Below are 16332 nucleotides of genomic sequence, written 5' to 3'. Positions count from 1 at the left end.
TTCTTCAAACCCTCCTAGAAATAGGAAACCCCCTTCAGGGTTTCAGATATGTGATGAGGATCATTGGACGAAAGAATGTCCATACAAAGCTGAGCTTAAAAGATTCTTTAAGAGTTCGAAAACCTCAGCTGTGTTAACTGATCCATTTCCAAATCCAGGAACAAATCTGGTTGATAGTGGAAATGCTTCCCCGTCTCAAGTGCTAATGTTGTTGGTTTCAAAATAGCAGAATGATGCTTTGATTTCGACAAGGAACAAAGATTACGGGAATCCTCAGCTTTCAAACGACAAGGATAAAGATAAACCAAGTAGTTCGACAACAACTTCGACAGAAGTTGTACCACCCATCATTCCTGAATTAACAATAAAACTACCGAAGGGAGTAGTACACAAGTCAAAATTTAATCCCCGCGCTAGAGCGACGCAGCATGATAACGTAGTGGAATATTTGGCCCAATCGCCATCCGCTATGTCGACTCTTGAAGTACTACAAAATTGCCCATCCAAAAGGAAAGCTTTGTTATTAGCCATTGGTGGGGTTGACCCAAAATATTCCAATCTTGTATCCTTCGACCATAAAGGATACGATCCTCAGTTACCAGCCCAACTAGCTTTCCTTATTCAAGTGAAAGCCCTCAACAAAACTGTTCATCGAACAATTATTGATGAGGGGGCATCCACATGCATTATGTCGATGAGTTGTTGGAAAACTTTAGGATCTCCAACCTTGTCGTGGTCTGCGACGACGTTAAAAGCATTTGACGGAAGGACATATACCCCATATGGTATCCTAAATAACTTGAAAGTTGAACTAGGAGGGAAAACAGTAGAAATAGATGTTGAAGTCATAGATGGGAATCTTGATTACAACATCCTACTAGGAAGACCATGGATATATGCCATGGCAGCTGTTGTGTCGACCTATTTCAGAAAGATTGCATTTCCCTTTCAAGGAGGGATTACAATCGTCGATCAACAAAACTTCCTCCCCAATGGTTCTCAAGTTACTGGAAGCATTCCAATGATCCATGGAAGCAATCATTCACTCCAAAATATCGGAGTAGGTCTCCTAAAAGACCCTGCCTTAATGGGTACTTTTGCCCTACCGCCTCCGAGTAATCTGGCGGAAGTGGCCACAGTGGAATATGAAACCTTCTATATCTAATGGATTTTGACTTCGATGACGGTTCTTATCCTGTGTTGACCTCGTTAAAAAATGAAACATGGAGTCATGAGGATAGTTCTTTTACTGTTTCAACCTCATTAAAAAATGAAACAAATCCCCTTTCTCAAAGGTAAACCTTCATTCCAACCACCAAGTTGAATGCAATGAAGCTTGGGGGGCATGCACTTTGATTTGCGTTATTATGTTGGGGGCATGCAAACTTATCACGAGCAGTGTTACTATAGGGTTCAAGCTCGTTAAAAAATAAACCCGCCATGAGCAGTGTTACCGCAGGGTTCAAACTCGTTAAACAATAAACCCGCCTCGAGTAGTTTTAGCACATAGTTCATGCTCGTTAAAAAATAAACATAAGACCAAGCAAGTGTTTCAATCCGCGTTTAAGCTCGTTAAAAAATGAACTATCCTCCGGTAAATAACCACCGTGAATGTAACATTATCAACCATTAAATCCTTGGTCGTGTTTGCACCGTCACCTCCACTTTTCCATTGGCCGATCATTCACCTCCATTTGATTGTTTACCCATTTTGAGGAACAGCTACGAAGAGTGATTTCACTAGCCATCCTTGTGATACTACCATGCTTGGAAAATTCCAACCCTTACCTGGAATCTACTGCTACCCATTTTATCACTCGTTCCTCAAAAGACGAGTCTTCTTTAAGCTCTTTTCATCTGACTCGTAAAATATGAAAAGATTGCCGAGTTTTGGCCTTCCAGCTCGTTAAAGCGACAGGAAGAGCTATCCCTCCTCTAGATTTTAATATTTTTGGACCTGAGGGATTGTTGCACAAAAAGATCGAGCGCTTGTTTTGTTCGGCTCGTTAAAACTATCGAAAATTCATCCCTTCTGTATTATTTTATAATTTTTCGGACTTAAGGGATTAGATGATGAAAAAGGAATTTCAGAGTTAAATTTACGTACCTTTTCAGACTCTCTAAAAATGAAAAGGACTGATTTATCTTTGTCGTTAGACTCGTTAAAAACATTAATAGCGACAAACTTGTCTTTATACGAGAACGAGTTTCACTATCGCTAGGCTCGTTAAAACATAGCGATGGGTTTGCCCGAAGGGAAAATTATAGAACAAGCATATGTTATCCTCCTCAAGCTTGACAAAAATAAAGAGGTACTGGTCAGCAATGACTGGGGAAAAATTGGGAAGAAACTCAAAGAACCTTTATTGGTAGCAAGTCGCTCTTGAACATGACACTTCCACTCCGTACCTGAGTCGGGTTGGGTTGTTTAATTCACCGGCCACATCACCATGGTCTCGCCATACCATCCACATTTGGGGTAAATGCTACCGATCCGTCACATAAGTGTCGCCGACATGTTCAAGAGAAGTCATCCAGAGAAGTCAACCGTGTCCCATCGACTGCCATACATTATACTTCATTCTTTCATGACCGCCACCTTGAACCATATATCATCAGATTGTTTTCACCTCCATCAAAATCATTTGCTCCGTTCCGTGTCATTGATATGGGATTCATCAAGGCCCTCCTTTGACGGATCGCTTCTTGTCGACATCAGCTCATTATCCAAGAAGTTGATCTAGGGACACCCCATTTAGTAATTTGAAGCTTGCATGCCTCAATGGCAAGTTTCTCACTTCCGGCGACAGGTATACATCAATGACCTTTGACCAAAAGATTTTGCATGGTGTTCGACGCCAAGTCCTTTATTCACACCACGTGAATTGTACTGCAGTACCTTGAGGGTCATCATCCTTATCGGTGATTCCTCTCGCGCTTGTTAATAGTTTACATCGTTGACTGGTAATCAAGCGATGTCTCTCCATGTTCGACTTCAAAACATTTCTCACATGGATCGACTTGTACTTTGAGTGAAGATCGGACAAGATTGAAGACGCCGGATCTAGTTTCATCAATCCGGGCTGCGATATATATTAAGGAAAAATAAAGACATTGACATGTACAACACTGCAGCACAGATGATCATCCTACCAAAAGGATGATGACTTCATCAGAATCATCAGTCTACCATCAGACGATTGTCTGTCCTATGTACATAAAAATGAATTTATAAAGCTGAGCATGGGAATGCCCGCCTCAGCTAGATCATGAAAACAGTATGAAAATAATGTATTGTATTGTATCTTATTACCGGTCTCCTCCCAGCATTGAAAGAACTTCGGATCCTCCTAATAAAGCATTTCACCCGATAAACGACCTCATACTTTAGGGGGCAACTGTTATAGACATTTTTGTGCCTTACAGCTATAAGCATGAAATGTCCATAAATCAAGGGATCCTAAGTTCCTAAAAATGTTGTTCCAGCTCCTAAAGAAACAAGGTCAACCAATGACAGCTTCTCCCAGAAGTTTTCCACCAAACACTACTCAAAACTAGTCAAATCAGGATCAATTCAGATGCTCCACTAGCTGCCTGCGTTGCAAAGCACCCAAATACACTGTCTAGGTGCGTTGCAATGCACCTGAATGCACTACCCAGGTGCGTTGAGCGGGAAATGACAAGTGGCAGAGTCATTCAACGAGGTGGAGAGACAAGGGAAACTTCCAGAATCTTCTCCAATGACACTTGCCTCACTGAATTCGACCAGTGATGAGTAAGAGGCTCTCAGTCTCAAAGTGGAAGCAAGAACTGATAGAGAGAAGCCACAAGTCAAAACATAAGCTGACTCATCCTCTCTGCTTACATCTATATATGGATCCCTCATCCCAGAGATCCAGAGGCTGGAATTTTGTACTTTGCAGAGAATCGCTGTTGGTTTGAGATTGAGATTAGTACATTGGGTGATTTATGCTTTGTTGGAGGTGAGGAAGGGATTCCTTTGCTGGGAGGTAGATGCTGGATCGGGACTCACTTGGTTGTATCTCCTCCTGGATCTTCTTATTGCATTAATAAAACTATTTGAGTTTCTTCTACATGCTTGTGTATCAGTGATGTTTTGTTATATTCGCATGTTTAGCTTAATCTGATCCTAAGCTTTTTATGAATGTAAATCTATATCTTCGTGTACTTTCTCTCTTCTGTGATCTTGCAGGAATTTGGTGAAGCTGGGCCGGTAAGGGAGCAGGGAGTTGGAAGCTATTGAAGAGAGGAGCGATTGGATCAACAAACTAGTGCAAGACACAGGTTAGTTTATCCTTCCTCTTCGTTTGCATTTCATAAAGAAGAATACACAAGTAGTTTTCCTTGTTTGTTGCTAAGGCACTGTCACACCTTAGAGTGGGATAGGGGCGTTCTGAATAGATACTTTTCCCAACAACAAAGATGACATACCTGTGGGTCCTTTTCTTCGTTGATGATGCATGTTGGAGAGTGGTGCCAATTTGTTGTTCTTTTCGAGTTGCATAATTTCACTGTATATTTCCTCTTCTGATGATTTGTTCGTTTTGATGATGTATAGGTGTTGGACCTTGTTGCTACTAATATTCCTACTACTGCTGAGCTCTGGAGAAGGCTTCTCATCCTTGTAGTCCCTATGTTGAAGATGGCTGCAATCTCTGCAGTCCCTTTTGTCGGATATGCTGCTACAGGATTTCCTACAGGATTTCCACAAGATGTCATGTAGCTGCCTTTCCCTTAAACTCTCTCATTTCTACTTAGCTTTGAAGTAGAAGGGGTGTTGAAATGAGTGGAGAATGGGGTTATGGAATGGAAGGCGAGGGATGATGCTTTTGGTATGCCTCCTCTTTCCTTTTTTTTTTCTTAATTTATTTTTTGAGCTTGATTTATTTAATGGATACATGGGCGACTTGGTTATGAAAGGTATTGGATGTGGTGTGGTGAGTTAAATGGTTTTCTTACATTCAAACACATGCTTGTGTCACCACCTTGCCATTGGACTGCTCTTCTTGTGGTTTTCAAGACCTCCTGTAATTCCTACAAGAAACTCCTATAGTATTATAGGGAATCCTGTAGAAAACACAGAACTATTTGAAATGATCTAGAGTGGAGTATAGATGGAAGAATAGGGGGATAATGGAGGACATGACATGGGTGAAGTAAAACATAGTTTTTGTAGGTATTGTTTTCCTCTATATGATGTGCTTATCTTCCTCTTGCAGACCTGCAAAACAAAATTGTCATCTTTTTATCTTTTTCTCTTTTTTTTGTTGAAAAACAACTAGTCTTCCACCGAGGAGGTTTTCATCCTAGTTTCCTGCCCTAGGTGCCTCAAAATAGCTTTTCACCCAGAGATATTTTATTCTTATATTTTTTTTTAACACTTTTGGGCCGCCTCAAGAGGTTTTCAACCCAACAGTTGTACTCAGGTGCCTCATGGAGGTTTTCACCTGAGTCTCTTTATTTATTTATTTATTTAATTTCCTTCAGGGACTTGGTGGGGTGGAATATGAGACTTTCTCAGCCAGCATCACTTTATTTCTGAGGCTATTGATGAATTCTTGCTCTAATAAGGGCTATTTGTAGATTTTTAATCTATACACATTGACAAGAAAAGGGATAACCTCTGCATCAATGGTTCTTATTTGAACACCATTATCATGAAACTTTTCTATTACATAAGGCCCTAACCATCTAGTCCTTAACTCGCCTTTGAAATCTTTGTACCGAGAATCATACAACAAAGCCCAATCGCCTTCTTGAAACTATTTGTATTTTATATTCTTGTCATGCTAGATTTTCCTTTAAACTTGAGCCACTTCCGTGTGTAGGAGGGCCTACATCCTAAATTCATCTAACCCATTCAGTTGGAGAAATCTTTATTGTTGTGCCCTTGTGATATCTAGATGCAGTTTTATTGCCATCCTCAAGGTGTTGTATTCAAATTCAATGGACACCAGGGCTTTCTTCCCATAGGCAAGCTCATAAGGAGTGAAGCCAGTGGTGGTCTTCCAGGTGGTATTGTAGGCCCAAGTGGCATCAACTAATTTGTCTGCCCAATCATTTCTACTACTCCTAATTACCTTGGTCATAATGCCTTCCAATGCTTGGTTGGTTACCTCCACTTTCAAATTAGCCTATGGGTGGTAAGGGGTGGATTTTCTATGCTTGATCTTCTGATTCTTAATAGATTTTCAATCATGTGAGATGTAAATTGACTACCTTGATCAATGACCAACTCTCTATGGTACCCAAACTTATAAAACACATTATCACTTAAGAATTCAACCACTTTTTCTTCTATTTCTACTTTGATGGCTTTCGCTTCAGCCCATTTTCTTAAGTAGTCAATACACACAATGATGTACTGCTTCTATATGGATGGAGGGTGCCAGATGAAATCTATGCCCCACTTGTGAAATGGCTCAAAAGTCACTTGAGGTTGCAAAGGAATTTCATCCCTTGGGGTAGGTTTCCCCATCCTTTGCACTAATCACACTGGTTGGTATACCTCCTTACACCTTGGTGAAGAGTGGGCTAGTAATAACCAGCTTGTAGCACCTTGAATGATGTTATTTTGGCTGCAAAAGTGACCTCCGCAAGGCCCACCATGACAGGCCAGAAGGATGTCGAAGAATTCCTCCTCCCTGACACATCTTCTTAGAATTTGATCCGAACCTAGCTTGAAGAGATTGCCCCCAATCCAAGTGAATGGGGTACTTTTTCTTATGATTTTTCTTTTTTCCTTGGAGGACAAATTTGGAGGGAACTGTGTAGATACCAAGTAGTTTTCTATGTTAGCAAACCATGGAGAGAGAACTGAAATGGTGAATAAATGTTCGTCTGGTAACTAATCATCAACCATTCCTTACTCCCCTGCAGGAAAAGTCAATCTGGATAAAAAATATGCAACTACATTCTCCTTTCCAGGCTTATCAATAATAGTTAAATCAAATTGTTGCAATAAAGGTAACCATCTAATAATCCAAGAATTTACATCAGGTTTATTCATCAAGTATTTAATTGCAACAAGGTCAGTATGTACAAATGTTTGGTAACCAGTAATGTAATGTCTAAATTTATTCAATGAATGCAAAACAACTAGGAGCTCTTTTTTAGTTACTGTGTAGTTTAACTCAACTTTTGACAAATTCTTTTTGATGAAGTAAATGGCATAAGGCAGCTTGTCATCTATCTAGTCCAGAGCTACTCCTATAGCTTTGTGAGAGGTATCGACATGAATATGAAAAGGAAGATCCCAATTTGGGCATTGAAGAGTAGGTGCAATAGTCAACTTGTCCTTTAGGGTGTCCAGGGCTTCTTAGCATCTTTCTGACCATAAACATTCAGAGTCTTTGGCCAATAACACAAATAAGGGAGAAGCTAACTTGTTGAAATCTTTTATAAATCTCCTATAGTATCCGGCTAAACCTAAAAATCTTCCAACATCCCTCTATTTTTGTGGAGTTGGGACCTTTTTGATGATGGCTATCTTATCTGGGTCTACCTATAGTCCTTCCTAGGATATTGAGTGACCTAGAACAGTCCCTGCAGTCATCAAGAACTCATATTTTTTGAGACTAAGGGATAAGTTCATTTCAATGCATTTGTTTAGCACCTTACCCAGGTTAGAGAGAACCTCTTGGAAATCACACCCATAGGGTGTGAAGTCATCCATATAAATTTCTACTGCATCATGGACTAGCATTGCAAAGATACTCAGGACTATTCTCTGGAAAGTGGCAGGGGCATTGCATAGACCAAAAGGTAGGACCCTATAAGCGAAATTACCCCAAGGATAGGTGAAGGTTGTTTTATCCTATTCCTATGGGTTGATCTAGATTTTATTGTACCCACTGAACCCATCCAAGAATGAGAAGAACTTCTTTCCTGCTAGACCATCTAGCACTTGGTCAATGAAAGGCATAGGAAAATGGTTCTTCTTTGTGGCTTTGTTTACCTCTTTGTAATCTACACAAATCCTGCACTTTCCATTTTTCTTTGGAGCCAACACCAATTCTGCACTTTCCATTTTTCTTTGGAACCAACACCAGAGGAGACACCTACTCAGTGTCCGAGATAGGGTAAATGAATCCTACATCGAGTAGATTCTGCAACTCTTCTTTGACTATATTCTTGAGAGCTGGATTCATTCTCCTTTGGGGTTGTCAGACTGGTTTGCAACCTTCCTTAATGTAAATGTGGTGAGTACACACTGAGGGGTGCACTCCCTTCATTTCTTTGTAATTCCAAGAAAAGGCATCCAAATTCTCTCTTAGCATATTACATGACACTTCTTATTGGTGTATGGAGAGAGAGAGGGGTTGATTTTCAATGCTCTTTCAGGGCAGAATTCTATTGTCTTAACATGAGTAGGGTTTGATTTAGCTAAGCATAGATCAATCCAATGGTTTTCCTTGGTTTCCTTCACAACTAACTCCAGAGACATGGTTTTGGGAGTTTGATTTTGGAAGATGTGTTCAATAAAATCATCTTCATCAGGATGCCCTCCTCCTATGGTAGTTTCTAGGGTATAGATTTGGAAGGAGTAGAACTCATCTTCTTCCTCCTCTTCTAGGCATAAAGTAAGTCATGTTCTAGAGATGGCTGAGTAGGAGGGTAAAGTACCAACTGCTTGGAGATATGCCCATTTTTGATAGTCATATTTCTAGCCTTGCAGCTTATGTAGGCATCGACAGTGGCTAACCAAGGCCTCCCAAGGATGAGAGGATAACCATTAAATTTGGTCTTATGCTGGATAAATAAGAGGTCTGTAGGGTATTTCCAGGAATCAATGGAGACCATCACATCCTCAACCATCCCCTCAGGGGCTCTTGTGGATTAGTTTGCAAGCTAGAAGACTGTCGTGGTCTTTTTTGATGATATCTGGAGATTTTTCTTGAGCATAGTGTCCTTATTCATTACATTGATGGAAGCCCCAAGATCAATCAAGGTATGGGGGAAAAAGTTGCCATCAATGTGTACATCTAATACAGGGCTCCCAGGGTCTAAATACTTTTGGAAAATTACTCACTCCAGCATTAAGTCAGACAGTTGTCCAATGACATTAATGGTAGGGGTGTCTCTTTTTCACCTTCCTAGATGTTTGAAACACTTCTCTTTAATCAACTTGTTGTAAATGGGTACATCTTTAATAGATTGGAGAAGTGTTATTTTGACACATACATTTTTCAACTCACACAGAAGTTCATTCTCTTCTTGGGTATGATGGGCTCGATTGGTTAATATTTCAAGAAAGGGTGGTGGATTTACTTTAGGCATACTTTCCTCTCTTTTCTCCTCACTCTTCCTAGGTGGAGATGGAGGTTGGTTATCTGGGAGCACTCTCCAGGACCTAAGGTTGATTTCATGAATTTCCAAAGCATAAGCATGGTAGAATGTCTCTACACTATAGACCTGTTGTGCATCTTTGTTGTTCGAGTTCAGGTTTGGTGGGCAGGCATCTTAGGTTCTTTAGGTGGAGTAGGGTGTAACAACTATGGCTGAGATGGAGGTGAAGGAAATAAAGCTAGAGAGTTGTTGTATGGGGGCCTCCACCCCTGAGGTGGTGCATCCCACAGAGGTTGTGGAGGAGTATATGGCTAAAATGGTTGGTTGGTCGACTAGGAAGGGTATTGAGGTGTAAAAGACTAGGGAGAAGGTGAATTGATCCGAATTGGATCCCAAAAACTCTCTAAGTTTTCATGACTATTTCAAATTATGATAAAAGATTCAAGTCTTATAAAAATCAAAGCTATTAGAAGGAATCCTCGTAAACAGTTGCAGTTGTGGCTAGAGCGGAGCAATGAGGACCCTTGGTCGAGAAACGAGGACCCTTGGTCGAGCGCGCAGACCATTGGCCCATGGTAAAGCGCAATGGCAAAAAACTAGCAAAACCAGAGGCTAATTCGGGAAACAGAGGTGGATTATGATACGCGATTAGTGTTAATCATGTATCGCAGGGTGTCCCCCTCAGTGAAGGAAAGCCCCGAAGCACCCGGACCTGAAATCGCTATAAAATTCAGAAAAGTAACTGTTTGGGTTCCATAGCGCAGGAATCCCCAAACCAGCAGGATATCAAAAGGTTTTGAGGCGGTAAGCAGTTTTGAATGAGTCCCACCTGATGCCACACATCGAGTGACACACGTCCGGTGGATGAGAGAGAAAACCGCCCGCATTAGATAGGTAAACACCGTGCAATTTGTTCGCCTGACATGAAGGACGACCGTAGGATCTGGGGGGCCTAGATCAACGGTGGAGATGTGTCCTCATGACTAACTGGATTTGACAGGCCAAAAGGAAAGATGACAAGGGATTTGAACTCTTACGTGGATGATGAGTTGCCAAACAATTCATGATTTGTGGGCTACCTTAAAGCAAATGGAATTAACAACCATTCAGAAATGATTCAAGGGGCACCTAGTTCGCTGGGAAACAGGTGGCCACCTCCTTGCGAGGCGTTATCGAGTGATGATGACGTAGAGCAGAGGAATTTGAATGGACATATGTAAGGAAACTAGAAGGCCCAGAAGTGGAAATGAGTAGTCAAAGAACAGACTGGTTTTAAATCCATGAACTGATAGAAGCAGAGAACAGACAACACATAGAGGCACACATAGAGACGCAAGAAGCTAATAGTAGAGAACAGAGAGTAGAAGCCAAGCTGACCTGAAGGCAGCATCGAGCCAGACAGAGCCAGAGAGAGTCAGAGAGACTGTGTACTCCATTGAAGGCTTGAGAGATTCAAGCAAGCTCCTCGGCATAGGCCTGTCATACTGCTGTGACCCTCAAAGGTCGAGTTTCAGTAAGGAGATTCTATGCACTCCATTCCTACTGACTTCATTCGGTTTAAGTGAGTCTCGAATCGAGCTCACTGTTGTAAAAAAATTGCTTGAAAACATAATAGAGGGGCCACCACTAAAAGGCTAGATCAGAAGACATAGCCCAGGAGCATTGGGTGAACTCCTTATTAAACTTGTTTTGTTTACATGTTTGACTGTTATGTTTTCTCTAATTGCCTCAGTGCCTATGTATTCTAGCAATCTTATCGATCTGTTGCATAAGTAACATAGGCACATTCATGCACATGAGTCTGTAATACCTTTAATTTTTGTCCTCGATAAATTCCAGGTCAAGTGGTATCAGAGCCCTAGGTTACTAAGGTTAGACGAGCTTGTGCTGGATTTTGTTGTTGAATGCTAACTAGATCAAAGCTTAAATTAGGAGAAGGAGAATTGGCTGAAACTAACCCGGAAATTGGAAGAGTCTATTCTAAGAGGAAAATGTCAGAAGAAAATCCCTTGGAATCAAACCCCCAGTTCATGGATAGTTTTATGACCATAAGATCCATGGTGGAGGAAATGTATAGGGACTTTAAGAAACATAGAGATGAAGATTCATCAAGCTCCAAACAAGACAAAGGAATAGAAGAATATCTCCTCCATGACCACTCTAAAGTCAAAGGGAAAGAAGAAAAAATTCTCACGCCTCCTAATAGCCCTGAAAATAAAAAGAATACATCTTTGATTAAATTAGATGTTAAATTTGATTTACCAATATATGATGGAGAGTTGAATGCAGAGAAGTTGGATAATTGGATCAGAAAAATTGATGTTTATTGCAGAGTGCAGAGCATTGACTCAGACATGAGTAAGATTTAGCTGGCCAGCCTACGCCTTGGAGGCACTGCCTTGGTATGGTGGGAAGGCAGGACAGAAGCTAACATGAAGAAACATGGTAAGATTATTTCTGTCTGGAGTGAATTTGTTTCTGCAATTAAAAAGCAATTCTATCCACTAGCCTACATGCAGCAAGCCATGATGAGCTGGCAAACTCTTTGACAACTAAAAGGGAAAAGTGTACAAGGTTACACCCAAGAGTTTAGGAAAGGAGTTTTGATTCTAGGAATTTCTTTAGACTCACCTGAGACTCTGTTGAAGTATATAGGTGGTCTACACAGCTACATGAGGCACACTATCCTCATGTTTAATCCCACTAGCATAGATGAGGTATCCATTCAGGCTACACATCTAGAAGCTAGAGGTAAGAATGGGAACCTAGAAGTTGGGGGATCATCCCAATCCACTGCAAGCAAAAATAAGGAGAAAAGAAAACAGAAATGGAAAGAGAGGAAGACAAACATTGTACAGAAAAGTAAGACTTCATGCACTCACTATAAGAAGGATGGGCATGACAATGAACACTACTGGATTCTGCATCTAGAGCTGAAACCTAAAAAGTTCAAGGGAAAGAAGAATAATACTGCTGCAGCTATTCAAAATGATTTGGGGTCAGACTCGGGAGATGAAGCAACAATCGCAACCACAGGTATAAAAGGTTGTCCACTTCAGAGAATGCAGAAATCAAGAAGCAGGTACAGGAGCTACTCGAGAAGGGGTTCACCAGACCTAGCACATCACCATGTAGGTCTCCAATTGTTTTGGTGAAAAAGAAAGATGGCTCATGGAGAATGTGCATTGATTACCGAGCACTGAATAAGATAACGAAAAAAAATCGTTATCCCCTTCCTCGCATAGATGATCTATTAGATCAGTTGAAAGAAGCTATTTATTTTTCCAAGTTAGACTAGCATAGTGGTTATCATCAGGTCAGAGTTGTAGAGCAAGATGCATGGAAGACTGCTTTCAAAACAAAGCAGGGATTGTATGAGTGACTGGTTATGCCTTTTGGCTTAACTAATGCTCTTGCTACTTTCATGAGAGTAATGAATGATGTACTCAGACCTTTTCTTGATGATTTTGTTATTGTATATCTGGATGACATTCTTATATTTAGCAAAACATGGGAAGAACATTTAAGCATGATAAGTAGACATTAGATGTTTTGGACAGAGAAAAACTTTATGTTAAACTCTCAAAATGTGAATTTGGCAAAACATCTTTGAATTATTTGGGACATATAGTAGGAGGTAGTGAATTGAAGATAGATCCCTCTAAGGTGGCAGTCATTGTAAATTGGCCCAAATCCAAATTTGCTACAGAAGTTAGAAGCTTCTTAGGAGCAGCACAATATTGGAGAAAGTTTATTTCTAACTTTCCCTTAATTGCAGCTCCCTTACATGCTTTAACAGGATTGAACAAGGTGTTTCAGTGGGGAGGCAATTAGCAGAAAGCCTTCGACACGTTGAAAGAAAATATTAGTACAACACTAGTACTAGCACTACCCGAACTTCAAAGACAATTTGAGATTGAAACAGATGCCAGTGACTATGCCATGGGAGCAGTGTTGATGTAGCACAGTAAACCCATATGTTATCATTCTGAGACATTTAATTTTGCAGTAGGTAACTATCCCACATATGATAAAGAATTGTATTCATTAGTACAGAGTGTGAAAAAGTGGAAACACTACTTAATGGGAAAAGAGATAGTTATACATACTGATCATCAACCACTTCAATATCTACACTCCCAAACTAAGTTGCTGCAATAAAGACACTATATATGGATGGTTTTTCTACCATAGATTCATTTAGTCATCAGATATAAAAAGGGCATACACAATAAAGTTGAAGATATGTTATCTAGACCAATTATAAATGCATCTACTATACTTAAGCATAATTCAGTATTGCATGAGAGCTACATTGAACAATATGCTCAAGATATAGATTTTAAATATGTATATGCAACTTTAAGTCAAGGCAAATGAGTATAAGAATTGGATTATCATGTTAAGGACCAACTCTTGTATCATTTTGGGAAGCTATGCATTCCACAAACTGAAAGAGTAAAGATAATTCGAGAAGCACACACTTCTCTAATATCAGGTCACTTTGGTGTAAGTAAAATGGTTGCACAACTGCAATTTTTTTTTTATTGGCCAAAAATGAATGAGACAGCTTCTAGATATGTAAGAGGGTGTACCGTGTGTGCTAAAAGAAAGCCCAACAATAGAAAGCTAGGCTTATACACTCCACTACCAGTTCCTTCTCATCCTTGGGAAAGTGTTTCCATGGACTTTGTTGGAGGACTGCCTAAATCTAGGAAAGCTCATGACTATTTATATGTTTTTGTGGATAGGTTCAACAAAATGTGTATTTTAATACCTTGTAACAAACAGATTACAGTTGAACAAACTGCAAAGTTGTTCTTTCAGCATGTATGGGTTCATTTTGGATTACCCACTTCCATAATATCTGATCGAGATACCCGATTTGCTGGGAAATTTTGGTGAAGTTTGTGGGAATTGATGGACACCAAGCTGAAGAAGAGCACAACTTTTCACTCACAAATAGATGGCCAAATAGAAGTGGTCAACAAGACAGTGATCCAGTTGCTTAGAGGCTATTGCAGCAAGCGTCCCAAACTTTGGGATGAACATTTATGTTATGTGCAACATGCTTACAACCGAGCTAAACATTCTTCTACATAGAGATCTCCTTTTTAAACCTGTTTTGGTTTCACACCAAGGTCTCCCTTGTATTTTGTCTTTGGTAAAGACATAGCAGTTAATGGACACAGTGATTTGGACAAGGTAACCAAGTTCATTGAACAAATCTAAGAGATTCACTAGGAAGTACAAGAACAACTATAAAAGAGCCAAGCCAAGTACAAGGCAAGGCATGACAAGCATCAGATGGAGCATAGTTTCCAAGTTGGTGATCAAGTCTGGCTGTATATCAACAAAGACAGAATGCAAGGTGAAGGTAAGAAGCTTAAGCCAATAAGGTATGGACCTTTCAAGATACTTAAGAAAATTGGTGAGAATGCTTTTCACCTTGATCTACCAGCTTACATGCACATCTACTCAGTTGTTAATGCAAACAGCTTGAGACTATTTGAACCTTCATTAATTGAAGATCCCGAAGAGCAGAGTCAATTGCCTTCTATTGATGATCTGTTACCTAAATACCTTAATGAGTTGCCGGAAGATACAGTTCTGGACAGGAAGGTAAGAACTACATGCAGAGGGGATGTTGAATACCTCAGGATCGGACTCAAAGGTTCAAAGCCAAGCAGTGTGAAATGGATAGAAATTGAGCAAGCGAGGAAGCAATACCCTCACTTGATTGATGCTTAAAAGAAAACCAACTTTTGGTGGTCTAAAAGCTTTTTTAGTGGGAAGGCTGTGATCTGAATTGGATCCTAAAAAATCTAAGTTTTCATTGCTGTTTCAAATTATGCTAAAGGATTCAAGTCTTAGAAAAATCAAAGCTATCAAAAGGAATCCTCGTAAACAGTTGCAGTTGTGGCTAGATTGGAGCAACGAGGACCCTCGGTCGAGCGCACAAACCGTTGGCCCATGGTAAAGCGCAATGGCACAAAACTGGCAAAACTGGAGGCTAATTCGGGAAACAGAGGTGGATTCTGATACACGATTAGTACTAATCACGTATCGCAGGGTGTCCCCCTCAGTGAAGGAAAGCCCCAAAGTGCCCGGACCCGAAATCGCTATAAAATTCGAAAAAAGTAACTGTTTCGGTTCCGTAGCGCGGGATTCCCCAAACCAGCAGGATATCAGAAGGCTTCGAGGCGGTAAGAAGTTTTGACTGAGTCCCACCCGATGCCACACATCGAGCGACACACATCCGGTGGATGAGAGAGAAATTCAACCGCATCGGATGGGTAAACACCATGCGACTTGTCCGCCCGATATGAAGGACGACCGTAGTATCTGGGGGGCCCAGGTCAATGGCAGAGATGCGTCCCGATGGCTGACAGATTTGACAGGTCAAAAAGCAAGATGATAGGGGATTTGAAGTCTGATGTGGATGATGAGTTGCCAAATGATTCATGATTTATGGGTGATCTTGAAGCAAACGGAATTAACAGCCATTCAAAAATGATTCAAGGAATCTGACACCCAGACCTCCCTGCGAGGCGTTACCCATTGATGATGATGCTGAGCAGAAGAATTCAAACAGACAGAGGTAAGGAAACTAGAAGGCCGGGAAGCGGAAATGAGCAGTCAAAGAACAGACTAGCTTTAAAGCCATGAACTAATAGAAGCAGAGAACAAACAACACAGAGAGGCACACACAGAGATGCAAGAAGCTAATAGGATAGAACAGAGAGTAGAAGCCGAGCTAACTTGAAGGTAGCATCGAGCCAAACAGAGCCAGAGAGAGTTAGAGAGTCTGTGTACTCCATTGAAGGCTTGAGAGGTTTAAGCAAGCTCCTTGGCATAGGCCTGTCATACTACTGTGACCCTCAAAGGTCGAGTTTCAGTAAGGAGAGTCAATGCACTCCATTCCTATTGACTTCATTCTGTTTAAGTGATTCTCGAATTGAGCTCACAGTTGTAAAAACTCTACTTGAAAACATAATAGAGGTGCCACCACTGAAAGGCTCG

The sequence above is a fragment of the Pinus tabuliformis genome, chromosome 7, assembly GCF_031772625.1.
Source record: "Pinus tabuliformis cultivar Carrire ecotype Pingquan chromosome 7, CPIR1, whole genome shotgun sequence".
Classification (NCBI taxonomy): domain Eukaryota; kingdom Viridiplantae; phylum Streptophyta; class Pinopsida; order Pinales; family Pinaceae; genus Pinus; species Pinus tabuliformis.
This window is presented reverse-complemented; position numbering follows the sequence as displayed.